Below are 25,811 nucleotides of genomic sequence, written 5' to 3'. Positions count from 1 at the left end.
ACTGACACCATGGGACCTACTTGGGATTCTCTCTCCCTCTCTCTATGCTCCTCCCCTGCTCTCTCACTCTCTCTCTCTCTCTCAAAATAAATAAATAAACTTTTTTAAAAAAGCAAAAGAAAACAAAGAACAAGCAACAATCAAAATGTCACCCTAGTTTAAAATATTGGAAAATTAATGATTGTTAAATAGTGCCTCTATGTTAAGTAGAAGGCTTCTATCCAAACAAAGCACAATGTATGATACATGACGTCTATTTTTAAAACAGTTCCCCAGTACCTCTCCTTACTGGTTAAGTCAATTTCTTTCTTTGTATCCACTCTATTATGAAGGCTTGGCCATGAAGCTTTTACCTCAGGTAAAAATAGGGCATGTTCAGCTCAGAATAACACATTCACTGTGTATTTTCAAGTCCTCAATGTTCATTTGTCTTTTTTTTCCCCATGGGGGAAACTTATCTTCATACTTTGATTATGTCAACAACAACAGAATCTCAAAATTCCTATGGATCTTGTACCTAACAAGATAGAAGCCAGGACTGAAGATGTATTTATATATATATAGTGTCTTTTACTTAGCAGCCTCACTGTCACTTATAGATAATCTTTTCAAAATTATTTTTCGCAAGAGAAGTACCTAGAAAATTCTTTCCACTCTGGATGCCTGCTTTTTAAATCATGTAGCAATGCCTCTTGGTAAACACCCTGAAAGTTTTCCCTGTGAAGAGGAATTGCTAGTGGTTAGTTGTAGCTGAGGAGAGAGAATGGCTTGTGATGTCTAAGAAGAGAATAAACATGATAGTGTAGGGTCTGCAGGCAATGGGAGAGGGATCTGGTATTCCTCTGTGGAAGAGCTCAGAACTGGGAGCCAAGCTCTCCATGAAGCTAGGACCACCTTGATGAGGGAACAGGTAGGCTTGGGATGGTTGTCTTGACATGAAGAGTTTAAGCCAAGGCCTGGATGACAAGCATTTCTGAGATCCAGAGGACGTGAAGAAACTGTGAGAACCAAAATAGAGCCAAGTTACTGAGGAAAGGGAACCATGGTGTTCTGAATGACCATAAGTTATATACCCTCATCAAGGTACTTAAGCAGTAGGTAGAGAAAGATGTGAATCCATGGCTCAAAGTGTAGTTAAGATGAGTTATGAATCATCTAGAATTTATGTGAACCCAGAAAGAGAAGAGCATGCAAAACAGAGGCCTCTTCTCCAAATCCATGGGCACAGACAGGTATCTCTCTGTGCCTACAGTAGACTTATACCAGGAAGAGGAATCATGGAACATCCTTTGAAATGGGATCAACAACCTTGATAGTAAGTGTGAACTATGGCTTGAGTGAATATTCATCTCATAAAGAATGATCGTCCCTTAGGAACTTTAAAAGTTTTTCTGAAGTTCACTTATAGAGAAGGAAACCATATGGTTTATTGTTTCCACATTTAAGTGGGAACGTACACATTTTTTAACATAAACACATATACATACAAACATATATACACATAAACCTAAGAACAGAAAATGAAAGTATCTCAGAAGAAACCATGTTGATCGCTCTTCAGAGAAAGCAATATTTATTTCATTGATTCTAATGAAAAGTGACATGAATGAAAGTGTATAGTTTTCATCTTTGTTATACTTATTAAAATGATTCATGGGAAGTTTTGGAAAAAAGAAACTCTTTAGTGTATACCCTCAAAATGTTTTTAGACAGTCATAAGAATTCATGTACCAGAGTTAATTATTCTGATATATGTAAATATCAGTAGCCTAAAACCATATGGCAGCCCTAGAGCTGTGGAGAATTATTTTATGTATGAGATTAATTGTGGTCTTGTTTTCTCATTTTTTAAAACTCATGGCTGATGAATCAGACCAATGGATTTAATAAGAATAACACCATATCACAGGGAGGCATTTTATTGAAAAGTTATGTTTTTGATGAAATGTATAACATGTTGTTAATGAATCAGTCTGTCTTCACAAGAACACTAAAATACATTTTAAAGAACCAAATGTTTAGCAAGACAATAGCTCTATCATCATTGCACAAAACAACCAATTTGACTTTTTTCTTCCCAAATATTATTTTTTCTTGATTATCTGAAAGCAATAATGGCAAATTTTATTCTAGTGTCATAGAACTTCAATGCTGAAGTTCTCAACGTTGCTTTCTTTTTTTTCCCTAAAATTTCCCATTGTTTCCCAAAAAGAATCTCTCATACAATACTGTCAGAGAAATGCTGCAGTGAATTTGAAACCAATTCAGAAACTACAGATATGCTCTTATGTTATTTTTTTAAGTGTATTTATTTTGACAGAGAGAGAGCACAAGAAAGGGAGAAACAGAAAGAGAGGGGGAGAGAGAGAGAATCTAAAACAGGCTCAGCCCTGTCATTGCAGAGCCCGATGTGAGGCTCAAACTCACGAACCATCAGATGATGACCTGAGGTCAAATCAAGAGTCAGATGCTCAACCAACTGAACCACCCAGGCATCCCAAGATATGCTCTTTTTTTTAAAAAGAATATTTTATTTATGATCACTTTCTCTTCATAGTCTTTAATAGTGCTTGGCTATTTTCTAGAAGACAGGGAACCTTGAGTCAGTTCTACTCTATCATCCATAAGTGAGAATTCCATATTAATTCCAGAAAAATCCAAAGGGAGTAAAGTTCTTCTAACAAAGTTAATTTTGCTAGAAGACATTGTTCTTTCACTCTTTAACATTCTCATCAATCTTTCTAGACAACAGTAGACACAATATTCTTTAGATGAAGTTTGAGTTTCTTCCCAAACACATTTTATTCCCTGATCTAAAGAGAAATAAAGGTTTACTTTTTCACTAATACCACATGTCTCAGGTAGTCATGGTTTCCCACGAGGTCACTAGAATAGCACAAAAGTGTAGCAGGTTGTATTGACTTGCTTCTCATTAAAGCTGTTAAATCCAATCATAATTTTCTTTTTCCCCCCAGAAGTTACGCATTCACTTTCTACCATGTACTGATAATTCATCCTTGAATAAAATAGAAACCATTCTGGTTCTCATGTAACTTACATTCAAATAGAGGAGAGAAACAAAAAGAAGTATACAATAAATAAATATAGTTTCTCATTTTAATATATCTTTGATGAAGATGAGGTACTGAGGCAGATATACCTGAAGGTGCGATGGGGAAACCTAATTTAGATGAGGTGGGCAGAGAAGGCATCTCTAAATAAGTGACATGTCAGGCAGGGCCTGAATGTGAAAAGAGATTAATTCCAAAACAGGAAGAGAGAGAGGAAAAAAAATAAAAGAAGGAAGGAAGGAAGGAAGGAAGGAAGGAAGGAAGGAAGGAAGGAAGGAAAATGTGAGAAAACAATGTATCTGCAATGCGGTAAGCAAGGTAGAAAGTGACACCAGAGAAGTTGGAATGTTGGTCAGTAGCCAAGACATGATAGTCATGAGAAGGGCTTTCTGTCACTGCAAAAGTGTAAGTGTGGTTCATTTTCAAAATATCAAATGTCCAAGAGGGCAAAAAGTAATGAGTTCTTGGTGATGATTTACAAATTTCTATGACAGCATTCTAAACTATTAGAATCCTTACCATCATAAGAGTGAAAACATATGGTATCTGTCTTTCTCTGTATGGCTTATTTCACTTAGCATCACACTCTCCAGTTCCATCCACGTTGCTACAAGAAAACAAACTGAGGGTTGATGGGGGGTGGGAGGGAGAGGAGGGTAGGTGATGGGTATTGAGGAGGGCACCTTTTGGGATGAGCACTGGGTGTTGTATGGAAACCAATTTGACAATAAATTGCATATATTGAAAAAATAAATAAATAAATAAATAAATAAAACATTGTTTTAACAATAAAAAAAAACAAAATAAAATAAAATAAAACAAACAAACACAAAAAAAAAGACTCCTTACCATCATAAAACACTGTCTGGCTTTGGTGCCATCCTTACCATCATCTTCTAGTAATGCAAAGATGCTAATAGTACAAGCACTGTAGAGTATCTATTTTTTCCAGTCAATGATAGTTTTATCCAAATAGGAATAAGGATGTTCTCAGGTGCAAGAGTTTGGGCACATAGCATTCAACAGATTTACTTTGGGACACACACACACGGTCTACCTCCAAGATCTACTTACCATTCTCCTAAGTGTGGTCCATAATAGCCACAGGCCATGGGTTTTAACAACTGTTATACCCCTGTAGTTAGAATGACTGTTTCCATAATTCTTCTCCTCCTCTGTTACAAACTCTGAGTCCATGGCCCAATCTCCCACACCATTTAGGGTAAACTATCAAATCTATTTTACACTTTATTAATGATTTTTACTTTTTAAATGTTTCCACATCTCACTTTTCTGAAGCAGGAATTATTAAATTAAATTATTTCTAAGAACACTCAGAAGTAATTGTGTTAATCAGAAAGTTTTAAGTGGAATTCATTTCTGAGAAATACATTTAATTCTGGTATGGGGCAAATCATGACAATTCCATAGACTTCTGCAAAATTTGGCATTTTATAAAATAAATGAGAAGTTTCAAGCTGTTTCTGAGAAAAATAAAACAACACCCAATAACTTCAAGAACTATAAAATCTTGCAATTAATAAAAGTTTAACCATCCAAGGTTTTTATTATTTTTATTCTATTACCACTATAAATAATTATAAAATATAATGTGCTTTGAAAGACCTTTGTATTCATTAATTATATTTACAGTTAATAATATTTCACTAACTTTTTGTTGTTGTTGTTAGGTCAGATTACAGCATAGTAAAAGGGTGAGTGAGGTAACTCAAACTTCTAATAATGGAGACATTTAGTTTTTGGAGACATTCTCTCCTTCAAGTAAATTGCTTAATTTATTCTGCAACATACTATAAACTTTTTCAAACTCTTCGATAGAGTGACTTCAGCCAAGCTGATTTTATTTCAGATATACAGTGAAAAAAATATTCTTGAAATTACAATTAGTAATAAATTAAATAAAAACAGAGCAAATAGCATGCTGATCCCCAGCAAGCATGACTATCCTTTGCATACATTTTTTTTTTTTGTCCCACAGTCTACAGGTATGTCTGAGGAAGGTTCCAAATAAATTATGTCATGGATTCTTGTTATTCCAAAAACTGTAAGGAGGAATTATTTGTGTCAAGATGTATAACAAAACAAAATAAAATAAAACTGACAACATTAGATCCAAAGGTTGAAACTGGCAACACTCTCTTTGAGTATGGGTCCCAACAGGAAGTCAATGCATACTGCATGCTAGGCTTGAGTATAAGCAATTATCTTCTTGGCTAGAATCAGGATGGGCAGAGATCCAGGTATCATGGCTACATGACACTGAGAATAGAGTGACAGTTGGTGGTTGAACCAAGAAAAACTGATCTTTGATTCTTCATTCTGCCAGGTACCAGGGGATGAGCTAAAAATTTAAGAAATTCCCTTTCATTTGTTAAAAGGAGTAGCCAAGTCTCTGTGGGTGGTTCTCAATCAGAAACTGGAAAACTCACTATTCACCAGAAATGCACAACCATTCTAATTATTTTATAAGATGAAGTAACATAGACAATATCATTGAACTTCTGCCCGGAGTGATCAAAAGAAAATGACAATTTGGGTCAAAGAATATAAATGCGAGTGTATTTGAGACAGAGACCTCAGTTACTTAGTGATAAACTTCAAAAAGTTTCTCTTCTGGCAAGAAAGGTGCCTAGAAGCATATGTTTGTGTTTCTTCTGAAGTTGTCTTAGTTCTAAGCGGGTTGTAGTGCCCCTTTACCAGCTAAATACCCTAAAAATTCTTCTCTCTGAAAAGGATTTGCTGGTAGTCATTTATACCTTACAGTAAAATAAAGTCATTGTATCTTTTCAGCCAAGGGAACACATGCTTGTATTGAAAATGCATTTAAGAATTTGTCTCCCAATTCTTACTGAAAGAAACCACAGAGAATGGAAACGAGGAAATGGAATATAAAAAGGAAATGAAAAGAAAAAAAGAATAGGGTGGGAGGGGAGGAGAAAGAGAATTCAGAGAAATAAAAACAAAAATTTAAGCATAAAGTAAGCAATGAGTGTGATGCTATTAACTTTCATATCCTAATGCCATTTAGCTTTGCAACCACAGTTAGCATCTCAGATGCATTCTGAGACATGATAAGAGATTTCCTTACCCTGAATTTCCTTGTAGCCATGGGACCCCTCACCATCAACATCAGCAAAAGGTATTATGCTAAGTGAAATGAGTCAGTCAGAAAAAGACAAATACTATATGATGTCACTTATACACGGAATCTAAAAAACAAATAAAACCTGGAAATAGATCCATAAATAAAGAGACAAACTGGTGGTTGCCAGAGGGGGGCAGTGGGAAATGGGTTAAGTAGTTGGGGAGGATTAAGAGGTACAAACTTCCAGTTGTAAAATGAAAAATCATGGAGATGAAAAGTACAGTACAAGGTATATAGTCAAAATTATTATAATAACATTGTATGATGACAGACTTGACTACACTTAATGTGGCAAGCATTTCACTATGTATAGAATTGTCAAATCCTGATGGTGTATACCTGAAACATCGTTAACTATGCTTCCATAAAAAATTAAAAAAATAAAAACAGATAAAATGAATTTTCATAACTCAATATAACTAAAATATCATTTCAGTATATATTCATATAAAATTAATGAGAAAAAAGGTATGGAATTAGAGGCACAGTTGATGATATTCAGGTAGCAAGGAAATCAACTCCTATTTTCTCTGCTTCCCAGTGCATTTTTGTGAATCAAGAGTCCAGTTCCTAAACAATAGATTTAGAGGAATATTTACCTAATCTGGTTTAATCACCAGAAAAATAGAAGGGAAAATCCTTTTTAGTTCAAGAGATCATTGGAATTAGTTGCTGGGTTGGATCTCATTCTGATAAATGAACCCATAATCCTCCAGTCCTGTGCCAAGCTTAGGCAGTAATGGGGGTAGAATAATGTGCAAATGGGATTGATCATTCAATCGGCACAAGCTATTATTAATTATAATAATGTATATAGATTGTTCTTTATTTCAGTGCATAAAAACTGCAGTGTCATTAACAGGCAATTATACCAAAAAACAAAAACAAAAACAAAAAAAGACCCCACCACCATTTAGTTTTACTATTCTGCAGTCAGTAATTATGAATATAATTATAAAGGAAACATTAATTTGACCAAATATGTAAATATATTGATTAATATTGATTAATTTGACTAAATATGTAAATATATTGAACATATATATAAATTACATATTTAATATATTTATAATATTTAATACTACATTCTGTTGAAAATAACTGTTGAAAGCAGTTAATATATTATTTTTAGAAATATAAATGAATATAATCTGGGCACTACATGCTTGATGGACATTTTGCACTACACAGAAATGTTTCTAGTATTTAATTCTTACAACAGCTCTATGAAGTCTGTGCAGACATTATCCTCATTTTACAGATGAGGACACCAATGCACAGAAAGTTTAAATGATTTTCCTAGGCCTACACAACTAGATATTGGATGAGTTGAAACTTAAGCTAATCTGCTTAGCTGGTTAGGAATAAAATGGTGTTTATACGGGCCTAATAAAATGTCAATAAAATGCAAAAAAGTTATAGTAAAAGAGGAAAACTCCATGTATCAAAGACATTTCTACTTAAGCATCACCCAAAATTGAAATGAATTTCTCCTTTCCCCTTTGGCTTCTGCTGAGTTTACTGCACTACTAAATAGGAACAACAACAAACTGATAAATGTGTACAATACATTTCAAAGATCAGTGAAATAATACCTACTTCTTTTTTTTTTTTCCAGGAATTTCTCAAGAATTTGATAGGCTTGATATCTTCACCTCTCACACAGAGAAAGAGGTGGCAGGAAAATGAGTATTTTCTTATTGTAAGCAAAAGTAGAAAGTGTCCTGGGCTTGAAATTAAAACATATGGCTTCCAATAGCTTTGTGTGCCTGATTTTAAAACTTCAGCCAGTACACAAAAATAATAATAAAATAAAATAAAGTACATTTTTACTCTTCGGGTCTCAGAAGTGGGCATTTTCAGCAAGTTTATGCCAGATTTAGGGACTGATTGAAATAACATGTAAAACTTCTGGTAACAGAGCTTATGTTCAATAAATGCTCCTTAATGCTGATTTCTACCATAGGATTCTATTCACTAAGAAAGGACTGTTTAGGAGTAGAGAAAATTACCTCAAGGGTGAGAGATAATCTTCCAAGGAAGATCATTTCCCAAAAGCAGAATTTGTCAGAAAGAAAGAGATTTGTAACCCATTGCTTACAAGATAAAGTCAGTGTTTAATTTTTATTTTCTCTGAAAATTTGTGAAGTCTCCTATTTTTAATTTTTTAAAGAATTCCTTAGGTTGTAGGAACTGTATGGAAATCTATTTCTGTTACCAGATCATACAACTATACAACCCTATTTTGGTTACGAGATAATAGCACTTCAAACTTGACAATTATCACACTACTTAATTCTCACTATTAACTTGCGAGCTCATTATTATTATCCCAACTTCCATAGTTTAAAAAGCTGAGATTCAGAAAGAAAAATCACTTTTGCACATCAAATTCTATCTTCTTTCACTATACGTGGAATTCTGAAGGCCATACCACAGAAACCTTTCTGGTTAATTTAGATGAAACATGATTTATTAGGAAAATTTTAGGAGTCTTCCAGGACTTCTAGAATGTTGGCAATCTAGGACAGTGACTGTAACACTATAAATGACACCTAAAAATCGGTCTGCCACCCCCTGCGTAAAAGTAAGCCAGGAAAGCTTGTGTTTGGACATTTTCACTGCAGTAGTAGAGGGGAGACTCTGCTTTGCAGCCTAGTCTGTGGAAGTCTAGTTTGAGGACTGGTTGATGCCCATTCTGGGTCAGATGGTGCTGGAGCAGAACACAGAGGGTGTGAAGTGGACACCTTCCAAGATGATCGCCCAGCTGGGCAAGGAAATCAACAACCCAGAATCCGTGTATTACTGGGCCCAGAAGAACCACATCCCCGTGTTGAGCCCAGTGCTTACAGATGGCTCTCTGGGTGACATGATCTACTTCCATTCCTACAAGAAGCCAGGCCTGGTTCTGGACATCATTGAGGACCTGAGGCTCATCAACACACAGGCCATCTTTGCCAAGCGCACCATCATGATCATCCTGGGCGTGAGTGTGGTCAAGCACCACATCACCAACGCCAACCTCATGTGGAATGGGCCGACTATGATGTCTACATTAACTCATCCCAGGAATTTGATGGCTCCGATTCTGGTGCCAGGCCAGACGAAGTGGTTTCCTGGGGCAAGATCTGGGTGGACACACAGCCTGTCAAAGTCTATGCCCATGACTCCCTGGTCTTCCCCCTGCTTGTGGCTGAAACCTTCGCCCAGAAGAAAGATGCCTTCACGCCTGAGAAGAATGAGGACTGAGTGGCTACAGCACCAGCGAAGCCTCCCCTCCTCTATTTATTAGCGTGCACACCCAGTCCTCCCCTTGCTCCTTGGTCAGCAGCAGGTCTACGATAAATGGTCTCTGTGAGCCTGGAAAAAAAAAAAAAAAAGTCCTTCCTAGTGCTAAGTCTAAGAAGGAAGGTGAGATGCTGGCTGTCCAAAAAGGTTAAGACTCCCATATTTCCTGTTTAAAACTGAAGAGTATGTACTCCTAGGTCCATTCCAACTCTGACCTCCTATTATTCCTCCCATCCAAGTACTAATCAGGCCCGACCCTGCTTAGCTTCTGAGATCAGATAAGATCGGGCATGTTCAGGGTGGTTAGATGACCACCTGTTATTCATATTTAGCCTGAGGCTTAGTTTACTTACTCTTTGATACTCACCCTTGGATCTATAAAACTTTACTCTCCAGCAAGAAATTAGTATCCAGTGGTGAAAGTGACCTTTTAGGCCTTTTTTTTTAATTGAAATATAGCTGACACACAATGTTACATTAGTCTCAGGAGTATAACATAGTGATTCAACATCTCCATATGTTATGCTGTGCTCACCACATGTGTAGCTACCATCTGTCACCATACAACCCTGTTATAATACCATTGACTATATTCCCTATGCAATGCCTTTTATCTCTGTGGCTTATTCATTAAATGACTGGAAGCCCATACCTCCCAGTCCCCTTCACCCATTTTTTCCACCCCCCCATCTCCTTCCCTCTGATAACCATCAGTTTGTTCTCTGTATTTATGGGTCTGTTCCTGCTTTGTTTGTTCATTTGCTTTGTTTTTTAGATTCCATATATAAGTGAAATCATATAGTATCTGTCCTTCTGTGACTTATTTCTCTTAGCATAATACCCTGTAGGTCCACCCATGTTATCACAAATGGCAAGATCTCATTCTTTTCTATGGCTGAGTAATATTCCATTGCAGATGATATAGATATAGATACAGATATAGATATATAGATACACATACATACATACCACATCTTCATTACCCATTCATCTATCAGTGGACACTCAGTTTGCTTCTATTTCTTGGCTAATTTAAGTAATGCTGCAGTAAACAAACAAATGCATACATCTTTTTGGACCAGCGTTTTTGTTTTCTTTGGGTAAATACTCAGTAATGGAATTAGTGAATCATACGATATTTCTAGTTTAATTTTTTGAGGAACCTCCATACTTTTTCCACAGTGGCTGCACCCCACTAACAGTGTAAGAGGGCTCCCTTTTCTCTACATCTTCACCAACATTTGTTATTTCTTGTCTTTTTGAAGAGAGCCATTCTGAATTCTGAGAGGTGTGAAGTGACTGATACCTCACTGTGGTTTTGCTGTGCATTTCCAAGCCTTTGTTTTCATTATGCTAAAGTTCCTCCTAACAATTTCACATGTCCAAGAAAGCTGGCTGCCATTTTTCAGCATCAGAAACATTTCCTCCTCTTTCCAATACCACCTACAGTAATGGTCTCTGACCATTACTATATAGTAAATATTTACTGAAAATGACAGGAAGGTTTTTAGTCAAACAAAACATGGATGTGAGAGTCATTATTAAATATTGAGCTCATCTTTTGGAAAATGTCTGGAACTTGTAGTCAGTCACTCAATAAGTATTTGTTGACTAAATTAATGACTATGTTGATTCAACCGTGGGACAAAATTGAACACAGAACAGAGGACCAATTCCTATATGAGTGACAGGGAAAAAATTCTTTACCACAGATAGTCTCTGCTGCTTCCTAAAAGGACATACCTTTTATATTTCTGAATAAAAGGAGAACCAGAATCCTTACTGATGAAGCCAAGAGAGATTATTTGTTTGAGATAAGAACAGGAGTGTGTGTGTGTGTGTGTGTGTGTGTGTGTGTGTGTGTGTGTGTATAGAGAGAGATGAGAGGGTAATGAAAGTGGAAACCAGGTTGACTGACTGAAAAGGCTGCAGAGAAAGGGAAAAAAGGACTGTTTGCAGTGATGGGAGATAAAATAGAGAGGAAATTGGAAGGAAATTTGGATGCATTTATAAAATTTGGCCACGTGGTATCTGATATAGACTGTTTTTCATGGGTCTTCATGAAATAGTAAAAATATCAATTTTTCTTTAATATAATGTAGAGTTGGTTGTTCCTAGGATATGTCAAAATGCTGAGCTTTGTTTCTCCAAAGGTGGTGAGCAAGGAACTTGTCACATCCTGCTTAAAGATGCTAACAGTGCTATTTGCTCCAGGCAATCCCATGGATGCCAAGCTCATGTGCCTTTTATATCAGCTTTTTTTTATTTTTAACGTTCTTCAACTGAGAAATAAAATCAGCCTGCTCCCCAGGCTCTCTCCACCCTACCCCCCCCCCCACACACACACACATCTCAGTACACCATAATACTAAACCACCATATTACTAGACACACCAGGCTAGTCAGAGAACACAATCAGTTTTCATATAAAATGTGCTGGATGTCCAAGAAGCTTCAAATAAAATGAGGTGAGGTGGGAGAAACTCATCCAAAGGGAGTGTTGGTTTTGAGGTTTGCACTTATATTTTAATTTTTTGTGTATGTGTCAAAACTTGAGCTATTTGATTTAAGTCAAATAATGTTTTGCTGAAGAGATAAGCAATTCACACACTTGGAAAATAAAATCTGTAGTGAAAAGAGAATTTTAGTAAATTATTAAGAATACTACATTTAAGTATGTGTAAATCAGCAGTTTAAAGACATGTTAATAGGACAATATAATAAATTCAAATAAAGTCCACTTGCCATATTTGCTAGACAACGGTCAATTTGGTTCAACATTCCAAATTTTTAAACAGTTAAAATGGGATGCATGGCAGTTATTTCAGAACAGAGCTAAGGATAATGACTTTTAAAGAGCAGATTTACTGGATAATCTATGAGATCTTCACTCTAATTCACAAATGGGCAGGTAAATTTCTGCATATAAGCTATAACTTTCAAGAAAGAATTCTTTGAGTGATATTGTTAGCTTTGTCATCATTTATGTGAACTTAAATAAAATCAGATTTTTTTTTGAAAAATATATTGCAGTTCAGATCTCCCACTAATTCAGATTTGCCCTGCAGTCTTCATAATTAGCTCAATTAATGGCATTGCCATTTCTTTTACCTATGCATTCATCACAAAATTTAACTACTGTTATTGCTCATAGAACTATGTATTTTGGCTAAGCATTGATGCTACACAAACCACTGAAACTGAAAGCTTTCCTCCTCAATTCACTAGAGAGCCAGGTAGGTGGATATGCAAACACTGAACAGATGATTTTAAAAATGGCAAATATTAATTCAATAGCTTCTACGTGCCTGACACCCTTATAGGTACTGGTAATCTAACAGTTCATAAAGTACAAATGTTCCACTGTCATCTACTTATATCAAAGAAGGCTTGCAAGTACTAGAATATAGACATATGCAATACATTATTAAGAAAACGAAAATGTTCTGCTTTCTGTGTAGAGTATTATTGATATCCTAAATGAAAGTCTTCAACAACTTCAGTTATTGCTATAGTATTCCAAAAGATATTGTTCAATGGAACAGAAGAGATGCCACTGGGGAATCAGAACTCACCTTTGACATTAACTTAGTTTGTGCATTTAAGGTAGGTAATTTAACATATCTGGTCAGATTTTAATCATCAATTTTCTCTGTAAAGTGAGAGTATTGATCATATATTATTTAAGATCTTTCTAACACCAAAACTCAGGGATGTTTGTTGGGACTACTTCAAACAGTAAGGGAGGAAAAGGGGGGCAATGGGTAATAGTAAAAGACATATTTCCTGAGGAACAATGTTAATCAAGTAAAGATGGGCGCTGAGGTAGTCACTATGGCTATTTACCAAGTATTTCTGGTGTTTTTCATTCTGGAAGTATGGTCAGATTGCACTTGAAGTTGGGCCTGCAGGGGACCTAAGTAGAGACAATGAGAAGCAGAGACTCCAGCTGACCCGAAATGGACATAGGGCCTGAGAAAGATTCTGTTGTTCTGGGCCAGTGAGATTTGGGCGTTTGTTAGCACAGCATAAACATACCCACGTTGAATGATCTGGGGACTATGTTAGCAAAATGAATTACCAATAGATCCCTTGTCTTCTCTCTCCTTTGTATGTAAAGTTCAAAAGGTTGACTCCTACTAGTTTATGGCTATTACAAAAAAAGAGAGAGAGGGTTATTTGATCTTACTATATATACAACTTGCTAGAGACTTAGAAAACTTTTCAAACTGAAAATTGAATGTTGTTTTATCCTTCATTCTTAAACTGAATCTGGTCTACTGGGGCACATTTCATGAGTAGTATTTAAAGATGTACTCCACAAAGGTCCAGCACACATTATAAAAACTCAGCAGAAACTTATGTTAGATGCTGGACCCAGAACCCCTGTTTTGATCCCCCTCTTATTGCCATGAAGACTGCATTGCCCCTTTATAATATTTTTCAGCCCAATTAGAGATCCTTCTAGATGTAATAACCCCAAGTCTTTGAGTGTTAGAGTTATCAAGTCATTATCAATTTATCAAGTCTAGAAGTTTCCTCAAGCATGTAAAAATGTCCAGCCTATATCAGGCTGATTCACTGAGAACCTGTCTATTCATACACCACCCACCTCTAACATGTGGGACTCCAACACCAAGCTGGAGGCTCCCACACATCAAATCCTGGTTTACAAAATCCAACCCACAATAACACCTGCCAGCAATAATATTATGACTGTAACTCACATCATTCGAGTGCTGACCACAGCATTATGAAAAAAGTGTTATTTTTATGACTTATTCTAAAGCAAAGGAGGAGGTGAAAAAAAGAAACATGTATGGTCACGAGTTGGCTGGTTACTGGCCTTTTCTGATATGCTTCCAGTGTTCAGACCTGAGACACAAAATGCTAACCTATTTGGAAAGAAATAATGATCCCATTCATCACCCCTAAGTAATAATTCATAAAGTCTGAACTATGTTACTGATAGTGTGTCTTTTTATGCCAGCTTTATTTCTGCTGGTAAATAACAATCCATTTAATTACAGAAATAAATCTGCGATGCCATTCCACAAACTTGAATGTGATAAAAAAGTTTAATAAAATAAACCCCAGAAATAGAGAACTCAATTAGATGCCATTCTTTGGCCTGAGCATCATTTTATTTTAGTTCTTAAAAAACGTCCTCACACTCCTAAACATGGCTGAAGAATGGAGATAATTGCTAGTCCTTCTTATTAGTAGTTACCTTTTCTGAGTCCTCTTTGTTAAAACTATTTAGTTTCTTATTAGTCTCAGGCTCTTTGTCACACAGCCTGAACTCTTGCCTATATTGTATATTCTTTTCTTTCTCCCATCGTTTTCCTTTTTTTTTTTTTTTTTTTTTTTTTTGCTACGATCTTCCCGTCCTAGAAAAGGTAATTTCACACATACTGAATTACTGCAATTTAGGTCAGAGAGACCAGACACCATGAAAATAAGATCTTTATTTAGAGAAAAAAAGTTTCTGATCTATTTCCCTTGTTAAGCTTGTGAGAGTCTCACCTTCTCCTGTGTTATAGTTATTGCAAAAAAAAAAAACAAAAAAACAAAAAAACCCGACATTTTTAAAGCATCTTTAAATAAGTTTTGAGAGATACAAATACACCAGCATCTTTCCATAATGCAGCTCAGGATAAGTAAGACTATATTATAGGAAACAAAGGGCTCTGATCTGGATCCTTCTCTTTATGTCATTGGCAAAACCCCCGTGATTTAGTCCAAACTAGATCTGATCTTCTGATCTTCCGTTTTTTTAAGCTAAAGTTATGGAGCAGTTTAATGTACTATGACTAAATTGGTTTTGGCAGTTTGTAAAGGTTTAGGGGATTATATTGCAGGTTTAAATTTTCTTATTTACTTGCTAATAAATATTCATTTCTTTTTTTTTTTTGTGAGAAGGGATGTTCACACACTATGCTGGTACTGTTCCAAGAGTTTTACAAAAATTGCATCATTATGTCAAATACAACAATATTCTATTTCATAAATGAAGAAACTAAGATTTTGGGAGTTCAAGGAACTCAACCAAGATTACACAGCTCAAAAGTGCTACTGTCAGCACTAAATCTTCAAGGTTCAACAACAGAGAACTGTGATTCCACCTTACATTTTTTTTTTAAGTCTACCTTTGTCATCTCCTGCCACCATATGACTAAGCAGTGAGTGAATTCAAGTCAATAGAGATTGTTGAAAATCTTCATTGGACAAAGTGCCACAGCAGATGCTGTAAGACATGAACAGGGGATAAAAAAGAAATGCATGGTCAATTAATGATGGAGCTAGTCTTATATTAGTCAGAAGTGTCTAATGAGAGAAAAATAAAGTGAACAGAGAAAGCCATTTTCCTTCTTTTTGACTGACAGCCTGGTCCAGCCAAATGTTTAGTTTACTCTTTACCCTAGAGGGGCATGTCAATAAAAGAAAGATGAAATGGTTTGATAGATTTTATTATTTTTTTGTTAGATTTTAGTCATAGCTTTCTACCAGATGCCTCAAGACCCTATCAAAGACTTTATAGCATGTAAGTCACCTTGAAATATTGAGGCTATCTAAAGAAGTAATATCTCTAAGGGACATGTAAAGAGAAAATGTAAAGATGAAAATAGATCCTGAATTAAATTCCTATGACTCTTGCCAGAGAGAAGGCAATGTTGGTGACTTCACATATATTTGAGCATAACAAGTTGAGGCCTTGAAATCTATGCTCAGGACTGATTCTGATGCTTCTCTTTAAGGTTAAATGAGAAAAGCCTTTTCTAAAATGGTAGCTTTAATGTGTCCACATTATATAGAATGCCCACTATATGCAATATCTATCCTATACTAAGCACCAGAGATTCAGAGGGAACCACAACTTATCCATTGTCTTCCATAAGAAGTTCCCAGACTAATGAGGGAGACAGATATTAAAGCATATTAATGCACAAATAAAAATCTAATTGTAGGTGATGATTCGGACTATGGTAAATGAGGAGCTAGTGAGAATAACAAAGATAAACTACTTTAGGTTGGTGGGTGGGTCATGGTCTCACTGTGTAGCCACAGTCCCATCTGAATATTTTTCTCCCTCCTGTATGATCACCTTCACAAACCACGTGGTGACATTTGGTGTCATTTTGAAGACATAGCTGATATATTTGTATGCAATGTTTTGATCTGTCATAAAGGTTTAACATTTCTAGAATCTCCATCACTGGGCTCACGACCAGCCTTCTTGGGATAGCTTAATTTGAGAATATGAATTATGCCAAAGAAAATCTATATATTTATCTTTTAATTCCAATTTATTTATATAAAATAAAACATAAATGAATTTTCCACATAGCAAGCAATGTCAATTAAAGCATGATTTCAAGTACAATGTCTTTGAGTATTCAGCCCTTGAATTTAGAACATACTATATTTTAAATCTCTCATAGCAAATCTGACGCTAAATCAAGAATATTCTAAGTATTTTTTAAAGCCAGTGATAACATTAGGATGTCCAAATCCTATCCATTAATATGTAAATAAATATAAATTTCATCACATACTGAAAGTATGTTTTACGTCTAACACATTCAGCTACACAGGTATTTATTGAAGTGAAATAATGGTTAAAAAAATAACAATATAATTATCTGTCATTCCCACCATGAGAGCAGGCAGATTGGTTCAGTCAAAAGATATGGGAATTGATACCACTCTCTTATTAATTTATGACACTCGGAAACCTGATGGTTAAATCCTTGTGTGTGTGTTATTTTCCTATAACAAAAACTTAGAAAAGAATGACAAAGTGAGAATAAAAGAAGCAATTCCTTTTCCCTTAACTTCAGTCAAAATTGGGAAAAAGTCAACACTTCCAGAAGAATTCAAGAAACACTTGATGTTGGCAAAACAAGAGTGACATGGTCAGCAGCGTACTTTTTTTTTTCTATTCTGATTTGAGGGGTTTCCATTTACTAACAAGATTGCACAAACTATTTTCTTTGTTTTCATTAAAAATAGAAATAATTATAGACAATACAGAGGAGAAATCTATGATCTGTAACTTGCCCTAAGTAATGCAGTTCAAGTTGCAAATTTCAGTTCTGAATATGTTTCATAATAAGGGCACAGAATTCAATCTTGATGGACAAAAAATAAACCAGGTTGTTACGAACAAAGGAGAAGACATCTCCATTATAACTTCTGAAAACAGCCACTATATTGGTGGTCTTCCCCATACTCTCAGATTAATCAGAAATTACTGTTTGATGTTTTCTACAGCTTTAGACAGGGACACTGAATCTTTTAAATTCATGAATTGATGTTCAACATTCTCGTTGATTATTTTAATCACATCACACACAGAAGTACTTCAGTCATCCAATATTTCCCAGGAGGCACAGCCTCAATTGCTATCTCTAATCTTTTTTAGAGCACCCTCTTTTGCTGCTGTTCATTAATTAAACATCGTTCTGCTGATACTTCTTTTGGCTGCTGTTCTCCCAGAAGCTGCCCAATTGCTTGTCATCAAATTGTGTCCTTCACTGCAACCACATTGGTTCATCATCAGTTATTTCCCCCCTTCAAAATTATGTTCCTCTATTCTAATATTCTTTGATGACTTGATAAATCTTTACAAATTCCACCTCATTTATTCAAATTACTATTCTTCAAAGGCACTACCAATCTTTCTTTGTGATCATTTCCTTATTCTCCAAAGGAATTTAAGGCTCCAATATCAACCAAAGACATACAAAAGTAAATGCCCAGATTAAAGAGTAAATTTCAATCCAGGAGCCGAGTCTAATACCAAGAATCTGTGTCAGTGAGGAAAAAAAAAGCAGGAATTAGGATAATAATAAGGATTTACCATGTTATTTTCATGCACTGAATTTATTACTTCAAAACGCAAATATGTATTGAGTACCAATACTGTGTCAGACACTATACTGGGCAGTCAGGCAGGCAAAGGAGAAATAGTATTTTTTGGCAGACTATGTTTTTCAGTGTGGTCCCAATCATATGCTCTTCTCATTATGTAATTTTGATACTTCTCCTGTAGAGAAAGAAGGGTCTATATTCTTTCCCCATGAATCTGCATGGGCTTCAAACTATGCCAGAACTGATGTTATTTGACTCCTGAAGCTAGAGCAAAAAAGCCACACAGTTTCTGTATGACATTCACTTAGAAGCCTTAAGCTGCCAGGTAAGCGGTCTATCCTGAGGCAGCCACGCTGTGAGGAAGCCTAAACAAGCAACCAGCAGGAAAGGAGGCCCCCAGTTTTGGTTGAGTTCCCTACAACAGCTGTCACCAATTGGCTAGTCCTGTGAGTGAGCCATTTTAAAGTGGACCCCCAGGGGTGCCTGGATGGGTCAGTTGGTCGGGCATTAGGTCGGGTCATGATCTCACGGTTTGTGGGTTGGAGCCCCACTTCAGGCTCTGTGCTGACAGCTCGGAGCCTGGAGCCTGTTTTGGATTCTTCCTCTCTCCTGCTCATGCTTGCTCTCTCTTGCTCTCTCTCTCTCAGAAATAAACATTAAAAACAAGTTTTTTTTTAAATGTTTCTTTTCTCCCAAAGCAAAGTTAAAAAAAAAAAAAAAGTAATCCCCAGCCTCAAGTGAAACCACCCCAGCTGACGCTGCACAGGGCAGAGCAAGTCATCCTTGCTGAGCCCAGACCAACTGTCGATTCAATAATTACTGTTGTTGCAGTTACTGAGCTCTGGGGCACTTTGTTACTCAGTGATAGGTAACAGATACATCCCATACTTCAGAGTGCTTACAGCCTATAGTGGAAGACAGAAAATATTACCACCTTAAATTTAAGTTACATAGTATGGTGTATACAATGGTTTCATATAGTTCATCATGTTTGGGTTAGTGGGTAAGAACTTTCACCCCAGAAAGCCACATGTCCAACTGAAACAACAGCTTTGTGTGAACAGCTTCCTTCCTCATGAACTTCCTCATGAACTTCACTGTTATTTATTGACATACATGAGATACGAGTCTAGGGTCATCATAAGCATGAGAGACATCCCTCAAGTTATGTGTGTAGTGTACTTACAGCCCAGGACAAAATATGGCATTCAAAAAGCCCCCAAAAGTCAGAAATTAAGTTCAGGAAACCAGAAGCAGAACCCTATTTAATGCCTTTTAACAGAATACTCTTCCTAAGCCTTAATATAGTTATGACCTACAAATTACACTACCAGGAAGCTTTCTTTTTAACTTCCAAGTCTAGATTCTTTTTCTTTTTTTCTGAGAGAGAGAGAGAGAGAGAGAGAGAACGCAGGGGAAGGGCAGAGATAGAGGGGGGCATAGAATCTAAAGCAGACTATGCACTGACAGCAGCGAGCCCAATGTAGGGCTCAAACTCACAAACCGTGAGATCATGACCTAAGCCAAAGTCAGACACTCAACTGACTAAGCCACCCAGGCATCCCCCAGGTCTGAATTCTAATAGTAATAATGATACTACTATTTTACTATAACAACTACTAAAAATACGCTTATTGATCAGTGACTAATTATTAAATATTTTACTAAGCATTATTATCATTTAATCTTCAAGTAATTCTATAAGATAAATACATCAACATTTCATGGAAAAGGAAACTGAATTATAATTAAGTAAATTCAATTGCCCAAAGCCATACAACATGTGAACAGTGGTGTTAAATGTGAACTCAGATAGCCTCAGTAAACAGTATATGCTTTTAATGACTGCATACCCTGTCCTCTTTTGTGCTATAGTGATGGCCAACATTCACAGTTTACTCATCTTAGCTGCCCAATTTATTGCAAGTTCCTGGGGACAAAAATCAAGTCTTAGTGACCATTATATCTATATAAGCACTAATGAAGGGCCTGGCATATGTGTGGTTGGTGCCCAGTACATAACTGTTATCTAAATGTATGAAAGAATGAATTATATAGGTTACTTCTCCTCCCTAGTCTATAATATTCTCATTGGGAAAATGAGCAATTTATAGATGGTCAGGAATATCTTTTTCAGCGTGGAAACCGTTACGATTCTCTGACCTGAACTACCTCTAAGTAAAGCTGAAACTGAGAGTTTTCATTCACTTTTGCCTATCCCCAGACTAGAAAATAATAAAATTTCATAGGGTTGTACTTAGACTGATTTCTTTTCTCAGCATTGGGGATATCTTGTACTACTTTAGTGAAACAGATCATACATTTTGGATTCTTGAGAGACACCCAGGTAAAAGAGTCATACCTTTGTTCTTAGAGATTGGTGGAGAAATAGAAAAATCCTCAGTGCACACAGGGCTTGGCAGTTTTGAGTCAGGGCAGACAGAAGTCAGAGTTGAGATGCCGATGTAACTTTTTTGGGTCTCTTTGGTCCTCAGGAACAACCCATCCCGTACGTCCTCACCACGTGAACCACAAGAAGGAGAAATGGGAAATGAAAGCTCCTTTTACAAGGTAGCAAAATGAACTCCATTTTTATATTATAGTTCTTGGAATTCAATATATAAATATTATGGAATGCTGAGTCAGCTTTAAAAGGGAGATGATCTCGCTCTGCTACTTAGTCTCATTTTGCATTTTTTTTAATTGAGTGAAGAGGAGGGCTGTGTTAAGTTCATTACTAAGCAAAATTACTCAGCATAAATCTTTCCTGTTGAGCTCGTACAAATGAGACATGTGGATGTATGTCCCAGATTCTCTGCTCCATTTAGGTGTCATAGTCCTCACATCAAAGTCATTTTTTTTTTTTTCTGAGAAATGCTCACATTTTTTCTACTCTGCAATCTATTGACTACTCTCCCATGTAATTTCCCTGGGCTTCCTGGATTGTTCCATTCCACTATTTTCTCAGCAATGACTTTAGAAAAGGAATTTGTTATCTTTAGGACACAGTTCATGCCCTCCTTTTCTTACTTCATATTCTTGTCAAGTTATCTGTAAAATGAGTCATTTCTTATGCTCACAAACATGATAAAATTAAAGTTACTACCTTTGGGTGAAAGAAAACAGCCCAAATGAGTAGAAAGCAATTTTTTTTATTAAAGGGTTAATATATGTTATTTTGACCCTATAGATAGTTAAACATTTTTCCCTGTTCATAAGAACAAGAATTATATTACATTCTTGAATCTAACTACCATTGTGTGTGCCTCTCCTTTCTTTATGGTGTCAAATATACATTTATTTTATTGCTAATGCTTTAGTAAATTCCTAGAATTTATACCTCTGTTATGAGCCTTACTGTTCTGTGATTTCCTAGAGGCCATTCCTAGACTTATACTCCTATGGATCCTTGTAAATATTGACCCTTTGTGTCTGTTACCATAATAGCTATAGACAAGCGATTTTGTGAAGCCTTCGAAGACTTTTTCTCCCAGGGTTACCCAATTGCCTCACTCACATTAAACTTTGGATATCAGCCAATTTGCTCCAAATAAATGCAACAGACTATCAAACTCTTGCTTACTGGGTTTCTTTCCTTTCCTTTTCTTTCTTTCTTTTTTTTTTTTTTTTTTTTTTTTTTTGTCCCTTCTTTGACAACAGCATCTAATGACACACTCTCTCTCCTCTGTTTCCATGGCTAGTAACCCTGAGGTCGCTTTTGACTCAGATTCTTTCTTTGAGATAAACAGTCAGACCATTAGGAATTCGTGTATATACTGCTTGGCACAGAGATGTACAGAAAATTGGAATGATGGTCACACACTGTTCTGTGTCTTTGGTTTCCCTTGTTACTTTTTGTCTGCCTCACTGTGAGGAAACATTGGGCTCTCTGTTTCTTCCTAACCTTTAATTATTTGGTATATTTTGGATTGTGTGTAGTCTCCTAATAAGATCTGAACCCACAAATCTCCTCTCATTTATACTTGTCATGCAGAATTACAGATTTTTTATAAATGTGGACGGCCTTTTTACTGCTTGGCTTTCCACCTTCCCTTTCCTTCCTTCCTTCCATCCTTCCATTTATTTATTAGACATTTATTGAACGTAATAGGTATATACAAGGTATTGTTCCAGATGCTTGGACTAGCTTGCTCAGCAAAAGAGATGAGATTCCTAGTACTTATATTTCAGGAAGGCAGGGAAAGGAATAAGGAAGGAAGGGAGGAAGGAGGGAAGGTAGGAATGAAGGAAGGAAAGAGAAAAAAAGAAGAAAAGAAAGAAAAGGGAAGAAAAGAAAAGTAAGAGAGAGAAAGAAAGGAGGGAGGGAGGGAAGGAAGGGGGAAAGTAAGGAAGGAGGGAGGGGAAGGAGAAAGGGGGAAAAATGAAGGAAAGAAGGAAGGAAGGAAGGAAGGAAGGAAGGAAGGAGGGAAGGAAGGAAGGAATGAAAGGGAAAAAGGAAAAGAGAAAAAAAAAACATGAACAGGATAAAAAACAGTGATGAATTCTCTAACAGCAATTACAAAAGGTAAGGTAATTGAGGGTGACAAGGGGCAGGGAAGACTATTGGAGATTTCTGAGTTGAGCTGAAATTACCACAATAAGAGAAAAAGTTAGCCATGCAAGGTTTTACAATAAAAACATTCCAGGCCAATGGAACAGCATATTCCCTGATGTGAGGGAGAAAACATGGCTTGACAAAAGGACAGAAGTAATACAACACAGATGGTAAAATCCAAACCTGAGAGCAGGAAGAAGGCACTGCATCCTACCTTGTTACCAGAGAATGAATAATGACACTCTAAAGGGGACAATGATCATCTATTTTCCCTATTCATTTGTTCAATGATGCACAACAGAACTCAGCTTAATCCACTAAAGATTGAACTAAAAATCTGTGAAACTGCCAACAGGTAACTGACTCAGTATATCTGGTTCTATTATGTTACCTCAGCTCTTCCTTTTGCACCTTTTTTTAATAATAAAATATCTTGGAATTCTACAGAAGAATGCTTGCCTGATATAACACCAAAGAAAGTTTGAGAACTAGGAGATGGAAATATATGCACATGTGTGCCAAGAAACAGGTACAAGACTACTGTGCTATTCATAACAAACAACCAAATGTTATTCTTTCTAAAATAGATACATTTTAGGATATTTATACAGTAGAATAAATTGTGACATATTTATACAATCGAATGAAAATGACCCAAGTAGTGCTACAAACAAGAACGTGAATGAATATCACAAATGTAGAGTTCCATGAAAAAACCCAGACATAAAAGCATGCATACCATTATGATTCAGGTTACTTGAACTTAAAATAGACTAAAAAAACATCATTTTGAATGCATGTGAATAAACTAAAACTATAAAGAAAAGAAAAGTAATAATCATGACCCTACGAGGAAGTGTAGTAAGGAGGTGAGAAGGAAATGGGTTGGAATTGGGGTGGGCTATTTACCAATTCTGGGGAGCAGGAAGTTACAAATATACAGCTTGAGTGGCATTCCAGGGGTGTTAATTTCATGGTAAATTACTGACCTATATATCTTTTCTGGCAGACTCATCTCTATGGATGCTAAGTTTCACAATAAAAAAAATGTGTTAAAAATAGAGAATAACATAGTTCCTGTACATACTAAATATTTCACTTATTAAAGTAGATGGCATTGTTTACTTGGAAAATACATTTCTCCTCATTTGTGAAAGGAAGCAGTAAGTGAAATGTTTTCTGAGTGTTTGTGGTTCTACTGAGTGGAACCATACTATCTCAGGGATCATGTTACTTTTATTTATTTTTATTTTATTTCTTTAAATATTTGTTTATTTTGAGAGAGAGATAGCATACATGAGCAGGGAAGGGGCAGAGAGAGAGAGAGACAGAGAGAGAGACAGAGAGAGAGAATCCCAAGCAGGCTCTGTGATGTCAGCGCAGAGACAGATGTGAGGCTTGATCTCAGGAACCATGAGATCATGACCTGAGCTGAAATCAAGAGTCAGGTGCTTAACTGACTGAGCCACCCAGGTTCCCCTACTTTTATAAGTTAAAGTAATATTAGCTGTTGGAACAGATACACCCAGATTCTCAATAATTAATAACTGTTTTACTGGCAAGGTCTGAAGAGGTGGTGTTTACATGTGGTCACTGGTGGCTGATAGAAGTTCTGCCAAGATATTTAATTGAACCTCAGGTTGAGGGGAAAAAGAGAGACACATGGGAGATCGTGCAGAAGGATTTTTGGGGGGCAAGCCTGGGAATGGCATACATCACTTCTGCCTACATTTTTTGAGGAAAACCCAGTAACATGGCACCTCATAGATGCGAAGGGAGCTGGGCAATGCACACCTTGTCTGAAGAGTTCTGTCTTGGTGAAAAGATACTCTGGAAAGTTTGGCCATCATGAACTTGAGGTGGACAGCTGGCTAAGCCTGCTATAAGACTCTCCAATTCATTTTTTCATCCAGCCTTATATTTCACAAGCTAGACTACAAGCAGGTGAAGGGAAAAGAAGTGCATCAGGGTTTGAAGCATTTGAGTTTCCTCTTCTCCAAGCCATCCTTTAATGTGATCCACGCAGATGATTACTTTGTGTTTTAAGAAACCAGAGATTGAACATTTGTGTTTTTGCTCAATTGTGAGGATGTAAATGTATGTGCACACATATATAACATAACACAAAGAAGCCCTGCTTGGAGTTTTTGAGAGAACATTGCAAAACATTCAACATTCAAAACAAGGAACAGTTCTGCTGAGAGATTAATCTTCATTCTTACACAGTAATGAGTGAAATTTGGAAGTAGAACCTTGATTCCTTGATTCACACCAACAAAGGAATATTTCCAAGAACCTCTGTTCCACATCAAAATCTTAATTTGTTAAAGCAAACAATATCCTTTTATAAATGCTTAGTACATTTTCAGACTATTCCTAAACTGTATGTTCTCTGTTATTAAAAGTCAGCTATAGACATGTAGGCCTTTCAAGAAAGGAGACTTTGAAAATTCAAATTTCCTAATAGGCTACCCCAAAAGGCTGAATGATCACCAAGAACTGGAAATTGTGGAAATTCTGCTTCTGTGATTCCAAATTAGAGCTTGCAGAGCCTCTGGCATAACCAGCATATAAAAGAGCATCACAGCACTGGGGTGATTTAAACATGAGAAACAGGTACAGGTAATGTGGTTTAGAACCAAATCACTGAAGTACTGAAGATTAAACAGAATTAATGAATTTTAGGCTGCAGTCTCCATAAATGACCAACAAACATGCAGCAAAATCCTGAACTGCAGCCTTGAAATAAAGAGCTGAATGTAATTCAGTGCATACTGGTTGCCTAGAAACTAACTTGGAAGGGGGCTGGGGAGGGAAAACTACAAAACATGAAGGGTTCATAGGTTTAATAAGGAAA

General features: G+C 36.3%; 1 pseudogene; it reads left to right on the top strand.

Annotated features, from left to right (window-relative positions):
• The first annotated feature begins 8,917 nt into the window (after nucleotides 1-8,917).
• LOC102957259 lies at nucleotides 8,918-9,486 on the top strand (annotated as a pseudogene).
• The last annotated feature ends 16,325 nt before the right edge of the window (nucleotides 9,487-25,811 follow it).

Source organism: Panthera tigris, chromosome A2 (assembly GCF_018350195.1).
Source record: "Panthera tigris isolate Pti1 chromosome A2, P.tigris_Pti1_mat1.1, whole genome shotgun sequence".
In the NCBI taxonomy this organism is placed as follows: domain Eukaryota; kingdom Metazoa; phylum Chordata; class Mammalia; order Carnivora; family Felidae; genus Panthera; species Panthera tigris.
The sequence above is the reverse complement of the archived record's forward strand: the minus strand, read 5'-3'. Positions and strand labels throughout refer to the sequence as shown.